At 47.9% G+C, this 12,074-nt stretch overlaps 1 protein-coding gene across 3 annotated transcripts in view; it reads right to left on the bottom strand.

Moving 5' to 3' along the window:
• PTP4A3 (protein tyrosine phosphatase 4A3) overlaps positions 1–12,074 on the bottom strand; it is a 104,014-nt gene that overhangs the window by 52,834 nt on the left and 39,106 nt on the right. The window contains exon 1 of one of the 3 annotated variants that reach the window (XM_083749491.1): positions 9,494–9,766. The exons of the other annotated variants lie outside the window; for them this stretch is intronic. The gene's annotated coding sequence lies outside the window, so the exon portion shown is untranslated. Of the gene's footprint in view, positions 1–9,493; positions 9,767–12,074 lie in introns of those variants that run through there. 3 annotated transcript variants of the gene reach the window in all.

Below are 12,074 nucleotides of genomic sequence, written 5' to 3'. Positions count from 1 at the left end.
GCAACAGACAGGCTGCTATTACATTTTGCCGCGAGCTCCTTTTCCAGAACCCTCAAACTGGCCGTAACTGCGGAAGCCGCGAGCAGGACGGGACGGGGGAGAGGAAGAGAAGGGGGTGCCATCTAAAAGCAGCCCGCTCACCCTGTAACTAAAAAAAGGTAAAGGGACCCCTGACCAGTAGGTCCAGTGGTGGCCGACTCTAGGGTTGCGGCGCTCATCTCGCTTTACTGGCCGAGGGAGCTGGCATACAGCTTCCGGGTCGTGTGGCCAGCATGACTAAGCCGCTTCTGGCAAACCAGAGCAGTGCACGGAAACGCCGTTTACCTTCCCGCTGGAGTGGTACCTATTTATCTACTTGCACTGTGGTGTGCTTTTGAACTGCTTTTGAACTTTTTGGGCACAAGGAGAAGGGGACGACAGAGGATGAGATGGTTGGACAGTGTTCTCGAAGCTACCAGCATGTGTTTGACCAAACTGCGGGAGGCAGTGGAAGACAGGAGTACCTGGCATGCTCTGGTCCATGGGGTCATGAAGAGTCGGACACGACTAAACAACAACAACGACGAAAGCCATCGAATCTAGAGCACAGCTGGGGGGCGGCCAGCGGCATTAGCTCTCTCTTTCACCTCGCCCAGGTACAGCCGCATCTTGCAAAAATCCTAGGATTAGATTGCTCACTGGAGATTAAACGGTTGTGTCACAGCACGTCTGCTCATTCCTCCTTCCTCTCCAAGACGGCTTCCTTTGAGATGAAAGATTTATCTCTCCCCCGCCCCATCACCCCAAAGCTGTCACAGCCCAGTCTGGTGAGCTGCATCCTATTTAGGGTGGATATAATTTTTTTATTTTAAAAAAATCAGATTTTTGTTAATCAGATTTTTTTTTATTTAAATTGGATTTTTAAAATAAAATGCTTTTGCAGGAAAAATCTTTCTAAAGATAGTTTTCTATTTAGGATGCATGATAGCCCAAAGGCTATATAGTCCATCAGGAAATAAGGATTTGTTTTAAGATTTGCATGTGTGCTGAAACTTAGTCTAGGGTTTTGGTTTTTTTAAAAAAAAGTTTAACAATGTCAGTTAACAAACATGGATACATATGCTATGATGCTATTGTTTTAGTTAAATAAATTGTTTAACATGTTACTAAGGATTATATTTCTCCTTCCAATCAAGTACAGCAGAAAAGTTGTCCAAATATAAACAGTTAACTTATTAAACCTCACAATAATTTCATAATTATGTTGATATATTTCTAACAGCATAACCAAATCAGTAGTTTTTGATGTAACCGTAAAAGCTACTCTGAAAATTTATTATTCCAAAAATGAAACCTTCATCAGGTTGCAAATAATAAGATTATACAGTGGACGCTAGGGTCGCAAACGCGATCCGTGTGGGATGCACGCCCACAACCCGCAGCATCGCGTCTGCGCATGCTGCGATTCGGTGCATGTGCAAAGCGAAATTTAGAGCTTCTGCGCATGCGTGACTGCCAAAACCCAGAAGTAACCCATTCCGGTACTTCCAGGTTTCAGCGGTCCGCAACATGAAGCGGCTGTAACCCGAGATATGACTGTACCAGCAAAAAACCCCACGATTTTAACTCTTACTGACTAGTGATTTAAATTGATTTGATTTAAATCAAATCCACCCTGGTCCTATTCCTTGTCCAGGTGCAGGGAAAACTGAGCCACCTTGGCAAACTTCGCCTCAACCCCATCTCAAGACACAGCCTGGAGCTCACCTTCCGTTGCAGGATGGCTGCTGCGTTACAAGGCCAGAAAAGTAGTAAGTTACAGCAACACACTTCCTTTTCCCCTCCATCCTGCTGTAAGGAAAAAGGATACCGTGCAGCTGGAGAAGGTTCAGTAAAGGGCCACCAAAACGACCAAGCGTCTGCAAGAATACTCATTGCAAAGTACTGGAAGACACAGGATCTACCCACTCTGGAAGAATGGCAGATGAAGGTGATAGACTATATGGGACTGGCAGAAATGACCAGCAGAATCCGAGACCAGGGAGAAGAGTCAGCGGAAGAAGACTGGAAGAAATTCAAAGACTATCTACAGAAATACTGCAAAATTAATGAATGTTAGAATGATGTCGGATAGAAATTAAGCGGTTTCTAGCTGGAATGTTTTAAGAGAATATGAAAACAAAGGTTTAGAAGCAGGTTAAAACTTATTGATAAGGATTTGCTGAATTAACAATTTGAATTGGAATACAAAAAAGGGAGGTATGAGGAGGTCTGGGAAATAAGTTAATGGAAAATAAGTTATGGAAACTTTGTGTGTTTTTAATTATTTTTATTTTTGTATTTTTGTTATTATTATTTTTTGATTTTTTTATTGTATTAATATTGAAAACTTTAATAAATATCTTTTAACCCCCCCCCCCAAAAAAACACGACTAAGCGTCTGGAACACGGGTAGGCAAACTACCGTATTTTTTGCTCTATAACTCACTTTTTCCCTCCTGAAAAGTAAGGGGGAAAGTGTGTGTGTCTTATGGAGCGAATGCAGGCTGCGCAGCTATCCCAGAAGCCAGAACAGCAAGAGGGTTCGCTGCTTTCGCTGCGCAGCGATCCCTCTTGTTGTTCCGGCTTCTGAGATTCAGAATACTTTTTTTCTTGTTTTCCTCCTCCAAAAACTAGGTGCGTCTTATGGTCTGGTGCGTCTTATAGAGAGAAAAATACAGAAAGTCCCGAGGCCCGGATCCGGCCCATCCAGTTCATTTCATCCAGTTCTATACAAGCTGCACTGGCTCCCGGTGGAGTACAGGATCAGGTTCAAGGTGCTGGTTTTAACCTTTAAAGCCCTATACGGCCTAGGACCCTCGTACCTACAGGACCGCCTCTCCTGGTATGCCCCACAGAGAAATTTACGGTCTGCAAATAAAAACATCCTAAAGATCCCAGGCCACAGAGAGGTTAGGCTGGCCTTAACTAGAGCCAGGGCTTTCTCGGCCGCGGCTCCAATCTGGTGGAATGCACTGTCACAAGAGACTAGGGCTCTGCGGGACCTGACATCCTTCCGCAGGGCCTGCAAGACAGAGCTGTTCCACCAGGCCTTTGGTCAGGGCACAGCCTGACCCCCTCCTCTGGCAACCTACACAGAATTTTGCTTGATGGCTGCCATTAATTTGATTTTAATTAATTTTATAATGAATGTTTTTTGAATGTTGAACTATTTTGACTGTTGTTAGCCGCCCTGAGCCCAGCTTCAGCTGGGGAGGGCGGGATATAAATAAAATTTATTATTATTATTATTATTTTAAAATGCTGGCGGTGGGGAGCAAAGCCTTTCGGCCCCCGCCGGCCTTCCTGGACCTCTTCTGAAGACCGGAGGGGGGGGGGGGAAGGCTTTGCTCCCCACTGCCAGCATTTAAAAGAGGTCGCCGGAGATTTCCCTATGGGCTTTCTTCTTGCGAAGCAAGCCCATAGGGAAAATCGTCTAGCGAAGCGACGCAAAAACCGAAAAACCCTTTCGTCTTGCGGGTTTTTCGTCTTGCGAGGCATTCGTCTTGCGGGGCACCACTGTAAGTGTTGGAGCCTCTCTAACTTTAATCATGGGAGGCAAGGCCCCACAAAAGACAGCTCGGCCACTGCTACTCCTTCACATCCCCCCCTCAAAATCCACTGATATATTGGGGTGTTCCTTTGGAGGGGTCACCCTGTTCATTCAAGACACTAATCACAATGGCTCAGTGCATCTGGCTGTTAACCAGAAGGTTGGTGGTACGAGCTCACCCAAGGGATAGCTGTGGGCAGGATTCCTGCAATGCACAGGGGTCAGACTGGATGACCTTTGGGGTGCCTTCCATCTCTAAATTTATAAGATTCTAGTGAAGCCCAGGAGGCAAGGCTATGCACCAAGGACCTGCTCCAGACAAGGGTCATGAAGCAGGGAAAGCAAACCAGAAGTTATAAAGTGAACCACAGTGTCAAGACACGATAGTAACCTCCAGTGGAATACAAAAAAAAATAAAATGGAGTTACGACATATCTAGAAAGAATTAGGAGAAATGGGGATAAGAACAGACAGCATGTGGTTTAAGAGGGCATTGCGCAAATGAAATTTAGCCTGCTTATCTATTTACTGGCATGCCTTTTAACTCTGATCCGACACAAAAATTTATACTGACAATTCCATACTTTTGCTCCAAAATTTACAGAAGAAATGACGTTTGGGTTATTTACGCAACTGCATATTTAGAATGGGACGTGGGTGGCGCTCTGGGTTAAACCACAGAGCCTAGGACTTGCTGATCAGAAGGTTGGCAGTTCGAATCCCCGCAACGGGGTGAGCTCCCGTTGCTCGGTCCCTGCTCCTGCCAACCTAGCAGTTCAGAAGCACATCAAAGTGCAAGTAGATAAATAGGTACCGCTATGGCAGGAAGGTAAACGGCGTTTCCATGCGCTGCTCTGGTTCGCCAGAAGTGGCTTAGTCATGTTGGCCACATGACCCAGAAGCTGCACGCCGGCTCCCTCGGCCAATAAAGCGAGATGAGCGCCGCAACCCCAGAGTCGGTCACTACTGGACATACTAGTCAGGGGTCCCTTTACCTTTAGGTAAAGGTAAAGGTACCCCTGCCCGTACGGGCCAGTCTTGACAGACTCTAGGGTTGTGCGCTCATCTCACTCTAGAGGCCGGGGGCCAGCGCTGTCCGGAGACACTTCCGGGTCACGTGGCCAGCGTGACGAAGCTACTCTGGCGAACCGGCACCAGAGCAGCACACGGAAACGCCGTTTACCTTCCCGCTATAAAGCGGTACCTATTTATCTACTTGCACTTAAGGGTGCTTTTGAACTGCTAGGTGGGCAGGAGCTGGGACCAAATGACGGGAGCTCACCCCGCCGCGGGGATTCGAACCGCCGACGATGCGATTGGCAAGTCCTAGGCGCTGAGGTTTTACCCACAGCACCACCCGCGTCCTCCCTTTACCTTTTATATTTAGAATACACAGAGAGTTGTGTTAAAGGAAAGAGGAGATTGAATACTTATTTACGATTTGCTGTGTTGATCACCCTCTTCAATTCTGAATATATTTGTGCGTGTGTTAATAGGCATAATAAAATTTAAGTTTAGTGGTTTGTTTTTTAAAAAAGAGAAACCAAACTGGGGAGGTTTAAGAGCCGGCACAGCAGCAGCAAAGGATTAGAGCCCACCCTACTCTATCGGGGGACCTCTGCTTGAATTCACTGCGGCGGCCGGATTCCCCCGCTTGCAATTTTGAGGACTGTTTTCCAGACAAAAGAAAAGGGGGGAGAGACAGAGAGAAAAGAGAGCGAAGCAGTTGAGTGCGTCTGGCACAAAGGAGCAACAGGAAAGCAAAGTTCGCCCGATTCCCAGTGGGTGGAAGGGTGTGGAGAAGCAGGATGTGGAAGATGAAAGGGTTAGAGGGAGGAGGAGAGGCGGGGAAGGGTGGGGGGGGGACGCCCCAAACATCTGCATGAATACGGGGCCAAGTGGAAGCTGGAAAGATGGGAAGGGAGCACGAGAGGAAGCAACAGAGTGTCATCCGCCCAGACGGTTTATTCCCCCTCGATGAACAAAAGCCACCAATAGCCGCAGACATCTGCCACTCCGGCAGGAAATGTGCAGGACAGCTCCAAAGAGAGAGGCGCTGTCAAAAGAGCTTCTGCATTTGGAAGCAAAAGGAAACGGCATCTGCTATAAAAAGGACGCCAAAATGCACATTCCGGGAGTTCACCTTCCTGTCTCCCTTTCCCCCGCTTTCTCTCCCTCTGTTTCCTTTGAGTTTTTTTCTTTCTTTCTTAAAAAGCAACAAGAACAACAGCGAACCCACAAAGACAGGCCAGCGTGTGCTCACAGTGACCTGGTTAAAAGGTTGGAGGAGGAAAAGGTAGCAAGAGACTCGCGCACCTCCCGATTACTCACGAACCGGAACCTCTGTCCGGCGCTCCACCCCTGCGCTTGGGAGCAAGTGGGAGAAAAATCCATGCATTGGAAAGGAGCAGGGAGGGAATTTTGTTGCTCTGTAGGAGCAGGAGGGAGAGAAAGGACTGGAGTGGGTTGCAGAAGGGAGGGTTAGAAAGAGGAAAGGGAGCGGAGGGTTTAAATGAATGCAGGGATGCATGCGCTGAATGAATGCAGGGATGCATGCGCTGAATGAATGCAGGGATGCACGCGCTGAATGAATGCAGGGATGCATGCGCTGAATGAATGCAGGGATGCATGGGCTGAATGAATGCAGGGATGCATGCGCTGAATGAATGCAGGGATGCATGCGCTGAATGAATGCAGGGATGCAGGCGCTAAATAAATACAGGGATGCAGGCGCTAAATAAATACAGGGATGCAGGCGCTAAATAAATGCAGGAATGTGTCCATTGCTCCATCCACAATGGAGAGGAGCACTCGTGTTATTGCCTGCAGGGGTCCACCAACGCGGTTGCTAGGGTAGGCCGTGACTTTAATTTCAGAGGTTGCTGCGTGCTGGACCCTCCTTTGGAAGCCGGTCACGAGATGAGTGAACCCCTCTCCCCCCAAAACATCTGCACATCTCAAGACAGCTTCCTGCGCAATCAACGCGGTGAACAAAAACCTGAGAATGTACAGATCGTGGAAATGAGGAGTGGAAAAAGGACCCGAGGGTCATCTTGTGGATCCGGCCCAATCTTCTTCTTCTTCTTCTTCTTCTTCTTCTTCTTCTTATTTAGCCCAACCCCCTCCTGTGCAGGGATGAGAAGCAGCAGTCCACGCTCCGTGTTCTGCTGCTGCTTCCATGCCACAAACCTGACGCCAGAATCACACTGTTCTGGTGTCAGGTGGTGGCAAATCCCCAGCGGAAGATTTGAATCTGGATCCCCCTGGTCCTAGTCTATCACTCTAACCCAGGCATAGGCAAACTCGGCCCTCCAGATGTTTTAGAACTACAACTCCCATCATCCCTTGCTAACAGGACCAGTGGTCAGGTACGATGGGAATTGTAGTCTCAAAACATCTGGAGGGCCAAGTTTGCCTATGCCTGCTCTAACCACTAGACAATCCTGGTTTCCTAGACTTCTTCTGCTATGGGGCAGCTATATAAATGAGGCAGGTGACTAAATATGGAGAAAGCCAACTGCCACTTAAAAGAAGGATCTGAAATATTTTCCTGGAAGCCTGAATTTTGTTTCATTCTGGATTGTTTCATTCGGTGTTTTAATGCGTTGTAAACCGCTGAGATTTTTTTCCTTTAAAATATAAAGCAGTGTAGAAATGAAAACAACAACTCCATTGGGAGAAAAGAGGCACCGTAGACATTCTGTTGTGGCAACGCTAACCTAGGTTTAAGATGCCATCTGGCAACTATTAGCTGAGATTCCTGCATTTGCAGAGGGTTGGAATAGATGACCTTGGGGTCCCCCTTCCAAATCTACAGTTCTCTGATTCCATGATCCGAGTTTCTATTGCTGATGATCACCTATGCTGAAGCTCTCTGAACAATGAAAGCTCTATAATGCAAATAAAAGAGGAAGGTTTGCTGATGAAACTCGCAACCCAACAGGATCAATCCACCCCCAACGAGATCAATAAAGAGAAAACCATAAAATATTTGGCCGGCTGGGGGCAGGGAGAGAAGTCCTCTGGGTGGCTTCACAACAAATAAGCAATAGAGAGCAAAACGGATTAAGACAGTGAACCAGAAAATAAAAAAAGGAATATAAACACAATGGTAAATGGATCTCGCTGCAAAACTCAATCCCTGCCCATTTTATCAATCTAGCACATCGATTCTCTTTCATTTGCAGTCCACCTTTTCCCCATTATGAAACCCATCTCGGCAGTGAGCAGGTGCAGACCTGCTTGGCTTCTGCCAGGAGGAGTGGCATGGTGCAGATTCACAGGATTGCAGAATGGGGAGGGAACCTCAGCGGTCATCTAGCCCAATCCCTTGCAATGCAGGAATTGCAGTTGGAAAGATGGGCATCCAGCCTCTGCTTAGAAGTCTCCACCACCCCCTTCTGAAGGAGTCCTTCCTACCCTTCAACAGCTTTTCCTAAATAATAATAATAATATTTTTTTTATTTGTACCCCGCCCGTCTGGCTGGGTTTTGCTGTCATCCAACCATCTCTGCGACAGAGACCTCACCTCCCATCTCCATCTTGCTGTACAGCACCTAGCACGGGGCCAACGTTAAGCATTGTGCAAGCGGCTGCAATGCTTAATAATAATAATAATAATAATTTATTATTTGTACCCCGCCCATCTGGCTGCGGCTTCCACAAAGATCAAAAAGACACCAAGATGTCACACATTAAAAACTTCCCTGAACAGGGCTGCCTTAAGATGTCTTCTGAATGTCAGGTAGTTGTTTATCTCTTTGACATCTGATAGGAGGGTGTTCCACAGGGTGGGTGCCACTACCAAGAAGGCCCTCTGAATGGTTCCCTGTAACTTGGCTTCTCGCAATGAGGGAACTGCCAGAAGCCCTTGGCGCTGGACCTCAGCGTCCGGGCAGAACGATGGGGGTGGAGACGCTCCTTTAGGTATACTGGGCCGAGGCCGTTTAGGAATTTAAAGGTCAACACCAACACTTTGAATTGTGCTCAGAAACATACTGGGAGCCAATGTAGGTCTTTCAAGACCGGTGTTACATGGTCTCAGCGGCCGCTCCCAGTCACCAGTCTAGCTGCCGCATTCTGGATTAGTTGTAGTTTCCGGGTCACCTTCAAAGGTAGCCCCACGTAGAGCGCATTGCAGTAGTCCAAGCGGGAGAAACCAGAGCATGTACCACTCTGGTGAGACAGTCTGCGGGCAGGTAGGGTCTCATCCTGCGTACCAGGTGGAGCTGGTAAACAGCTGCCCTGGACACCCAATTGACCTGCACCTCCATGAACAGCTGTGAGTCCAAAATGACTCCCAGGCTGTGCCCCTGGTCCTTCAGGGGCACAGTAACACCATTCAGGACCAGCAAGTCCTCCACACCTGCCCGCCCCCTGTCCCCCCAAGACAGTACTTCTGTCTTGTCAACATTCAACCTCAATCCATTAGCCACCATCCATCCTCCAACCAGGGCACGGTTGAAAGGAAACTTCCTGCAGCATGCATTTATTTCCCGCAGGCCCCTTCGACTACTCCAGCTTGCAAGAATTAAGGCCGATCCGGCAAAGGAACGCACAGCTCTGGCAACTTTGCAGAGCCTGGAAGCGCATAACGTCAGGTCTTCCCCCTTTATGCCTATTTCCAAGCGGCTTGGTGTCTCCACTTCCTCCTCGCTTATCCCCAGCCCACCCCGGCAGAAACGGAGTGGGGAGAAACCCTCATTTTCTGGGATTTCCCCACCAAACCCCCCCCCCACTCCACGCTTTGAGCCAACAGCTGCAAGTCCTCAATCTCAAAGGGAGAAACTTTCCCAACCCTGATAACTCTTGCGCAGCGAAGCCAATAAATTTCCCAGAGTTTCCAGGAGGCTGTGGATGACCCGGGAAAAACCTTGCAGAGAAACTCCTCGTGACGTGGCCGAAACAGGCGTCCGGACCTACCTTGCGAGTCGCCCCCGCTGCAGACAGCTGTCGCTTCTGCCGCTTTCCTCCCAAAGCAGAGTGTCGCCTTTGGGGACTGGAGTCTTCCAGAGAAAAGGACGGGAACGCAAGGCGTCTCTGTCCCGGGCGGCGATGTCTGCCTTCAATTAGCAATCTCAAGTGCCAATTTAAGAGGAAAAAGCAGCGCCGGGGAGGGAGAGAAGGGGGAAGAGGGAGGCCAACTGTACGGGGAATCGTAACATAATCATTTAAACTGGCAGCTTTGCAAAGGCAAGAGTGCTCTAGCTCTGGGGTGGCAGCCTGCCAAGGCCTGGAGCAGCGCAGCAGCAAGGAGAGAATTTGTGAGCTACCAAAGGGGCCTGGCAAGGGAAAAAACACACCAAGGGGGGCAGTTAAGTTTGTCTGGCACTAAACTGGGGTATTTGAATACAAGAAGATGGGTCCGAATGAATATGCACCAAGAGAACGGAGGAACAGGCCACTTTGCTGACATGAGATCAGCCTCCACAACTGGACAAAGCAATACTTCCGAATCTCACACACCAGCTCTCGCACTCGAGTCCTGCTTGATTATGGTGTACAGCTGATGAAAACTCCACTAACTCCAGCCTCAGTCCACTCCTTGTGAATGTCCCCAACACGTTTGAAAGGTCTTTCCCCGACAATCCTCTCCAGGCTGCGGTCATCCCTGCTGCTTGTGCACCTTTTTCTTCCACACTTTCCCCTTCCGCATCACTTTCCATTAATGTGCTTCGATTCAGCACTTTGGGAAGATCCAACTTCTTCTGCAATTACCGTTTGAGGCTTTTCCTCCTTATGGAGGGTCTCAATGACGGCTTTCTGCACAACTGTCAGGTCAGCAGCTTTCCCCATGATTGTGCTTCCTACTGAACCAGACTGAGAGACCATTTAAAGGCTCAGGAACCCATTGCAGGGGTTATGGATTGAATAGCTACTGCACCTTTTCACAATATTCTAATTTTTTGAGATTGTTAATTTGGGGTTTTCATCAGCTGTATGCCATGATCATCACAATTATAACAAATAAAGGCTTGACGTATCTTGTTTTGCATGTCATGAGTCTATCTCATACATAAGAGAAAGGTAAAGGGACCCTGACCATTAGGTCCTGGCGTGACCAATTCTGGGGTTGCGGCGCTCATCTTGCTTTAGTGGCCGAGGGAGCCGGCGTACAGCTTCCGGGTCATGTGGCCAGCATGACGAAGCCAGAGCAGCGAACCAGAGCAGCGCACGGAAACGGTGTTTTTCTTCCCGCCGGAGCAGTACCTATTTATCTACTTGCACTTTGACGTGCTTTCGAACTGCTAGGTTGGCAGGAGCAGGGACTGAGCAATGGGAGCTCAGATTCACCTTTTAAGTTGAATTACAGTGGTACCTCAGGTTAAGTACTTAATTTGTTCTTAAGCTGAAACTGTTCTTAACCTGAAGTACCACTTTAGCTAATGGGGCCTTCCGCTGCTGCCGCACGATTTCTGTTCTCATCCTGAAGCAAAGTTCTTAACCCGAGGTACTATTTCTGGGTTAGCGGAGGCTGTAACCGGAAGCATCTGTAAGCTGAAGCATATGCAACCCGAGGTACCACTGCACTGAAATAAACGAACTTTTCCATGATATCCTAATTTTTCAATTTTCACCTGTACATCAGTTCCCAAGCTTCCCAATGCCGTAATTAACGCGTCCAGGCCTCTCTCTGCCTGCTCGTATTATTCTTTCCTCTTTACACATGGAGTGGCATTCCAACATGCCAAGCCATGATCTGGACTTTTCTAATGCCAAACTCGCCGTTCTCCAGACCAGCTCACCCACACCAATGCAAACAAACGGAAAACGTCCCTGGTTTGTTTCCTCCCTACGCTTCGCTTGCCAGCTTCTGCATCTCCCAGGCTATATGTGCTAAGCATCGCCCCCTTCCAACTTTGCAAGGTCTAGCGACTTTGTCATAGTCCAGCTCCAAAACTCCACTGGGGGAGGGAAAACGGGGGCCTGCATTCATTGCTTGCCAAGTGTCTCTCTGTCTTTCTGAGATACTCAACTCTGGGAGCCAGTGAACAGCTGGGCACCTCAGGAGGATGAGGAATGGAAGTTGGCTTCCACCAGAGATTGTGGAAAACCCATCCTTGGTTTGCCACAAAAAAGGAAGTTGCAGAGCTGGGAAAAGTTCAGCAAAGGGCAACCAAAAATATCAAATGGATGGAGAAAGCTCCACTATGAGGGACGCTTGCAGCTTTTAGCAATTTTTAGTTTAGTGAAAAGGCAAGTAAGGAGTTTATGGAAATAATAATAATAATAATAATAATAATAATAATAATAATAATAATAATAATATTTTATTTATACCCTGCCCTTCCCGGTTCAAAAACCAGGCTCAGGGCGGCTAACAACAAATTTAAAACGCTTAATTATAAAAGCAGCATAAAATACAGTATAAAAACACGAATAACAATAAAATTCAAAAACCAATTTAGGGGAAATAAGCATTAGATAATCCCCAGGGCTAGCTGGCTGAACTGATTCTACTTGGGCCAGCAAGGAGGCCAGGGGAGAATGAGCTGTGGGGTCT

The sequence above is a fragment of the Podarcis gaigeae genome (genome assembly GCF_964106915.1).
Source record: "Podarcis gaigeae genome assembly, chromosome: 7".
NCBI lineage: Eukaryota > Metazoa > Chordata > Lepidosauria > Squamata > Lacertidae > Podarcis > Podarcis gaigeae.
Note: the sequence above shows the minus strand (reverse complement) of the source record. Positions and strands in the feature narration are given on the sequence as shown.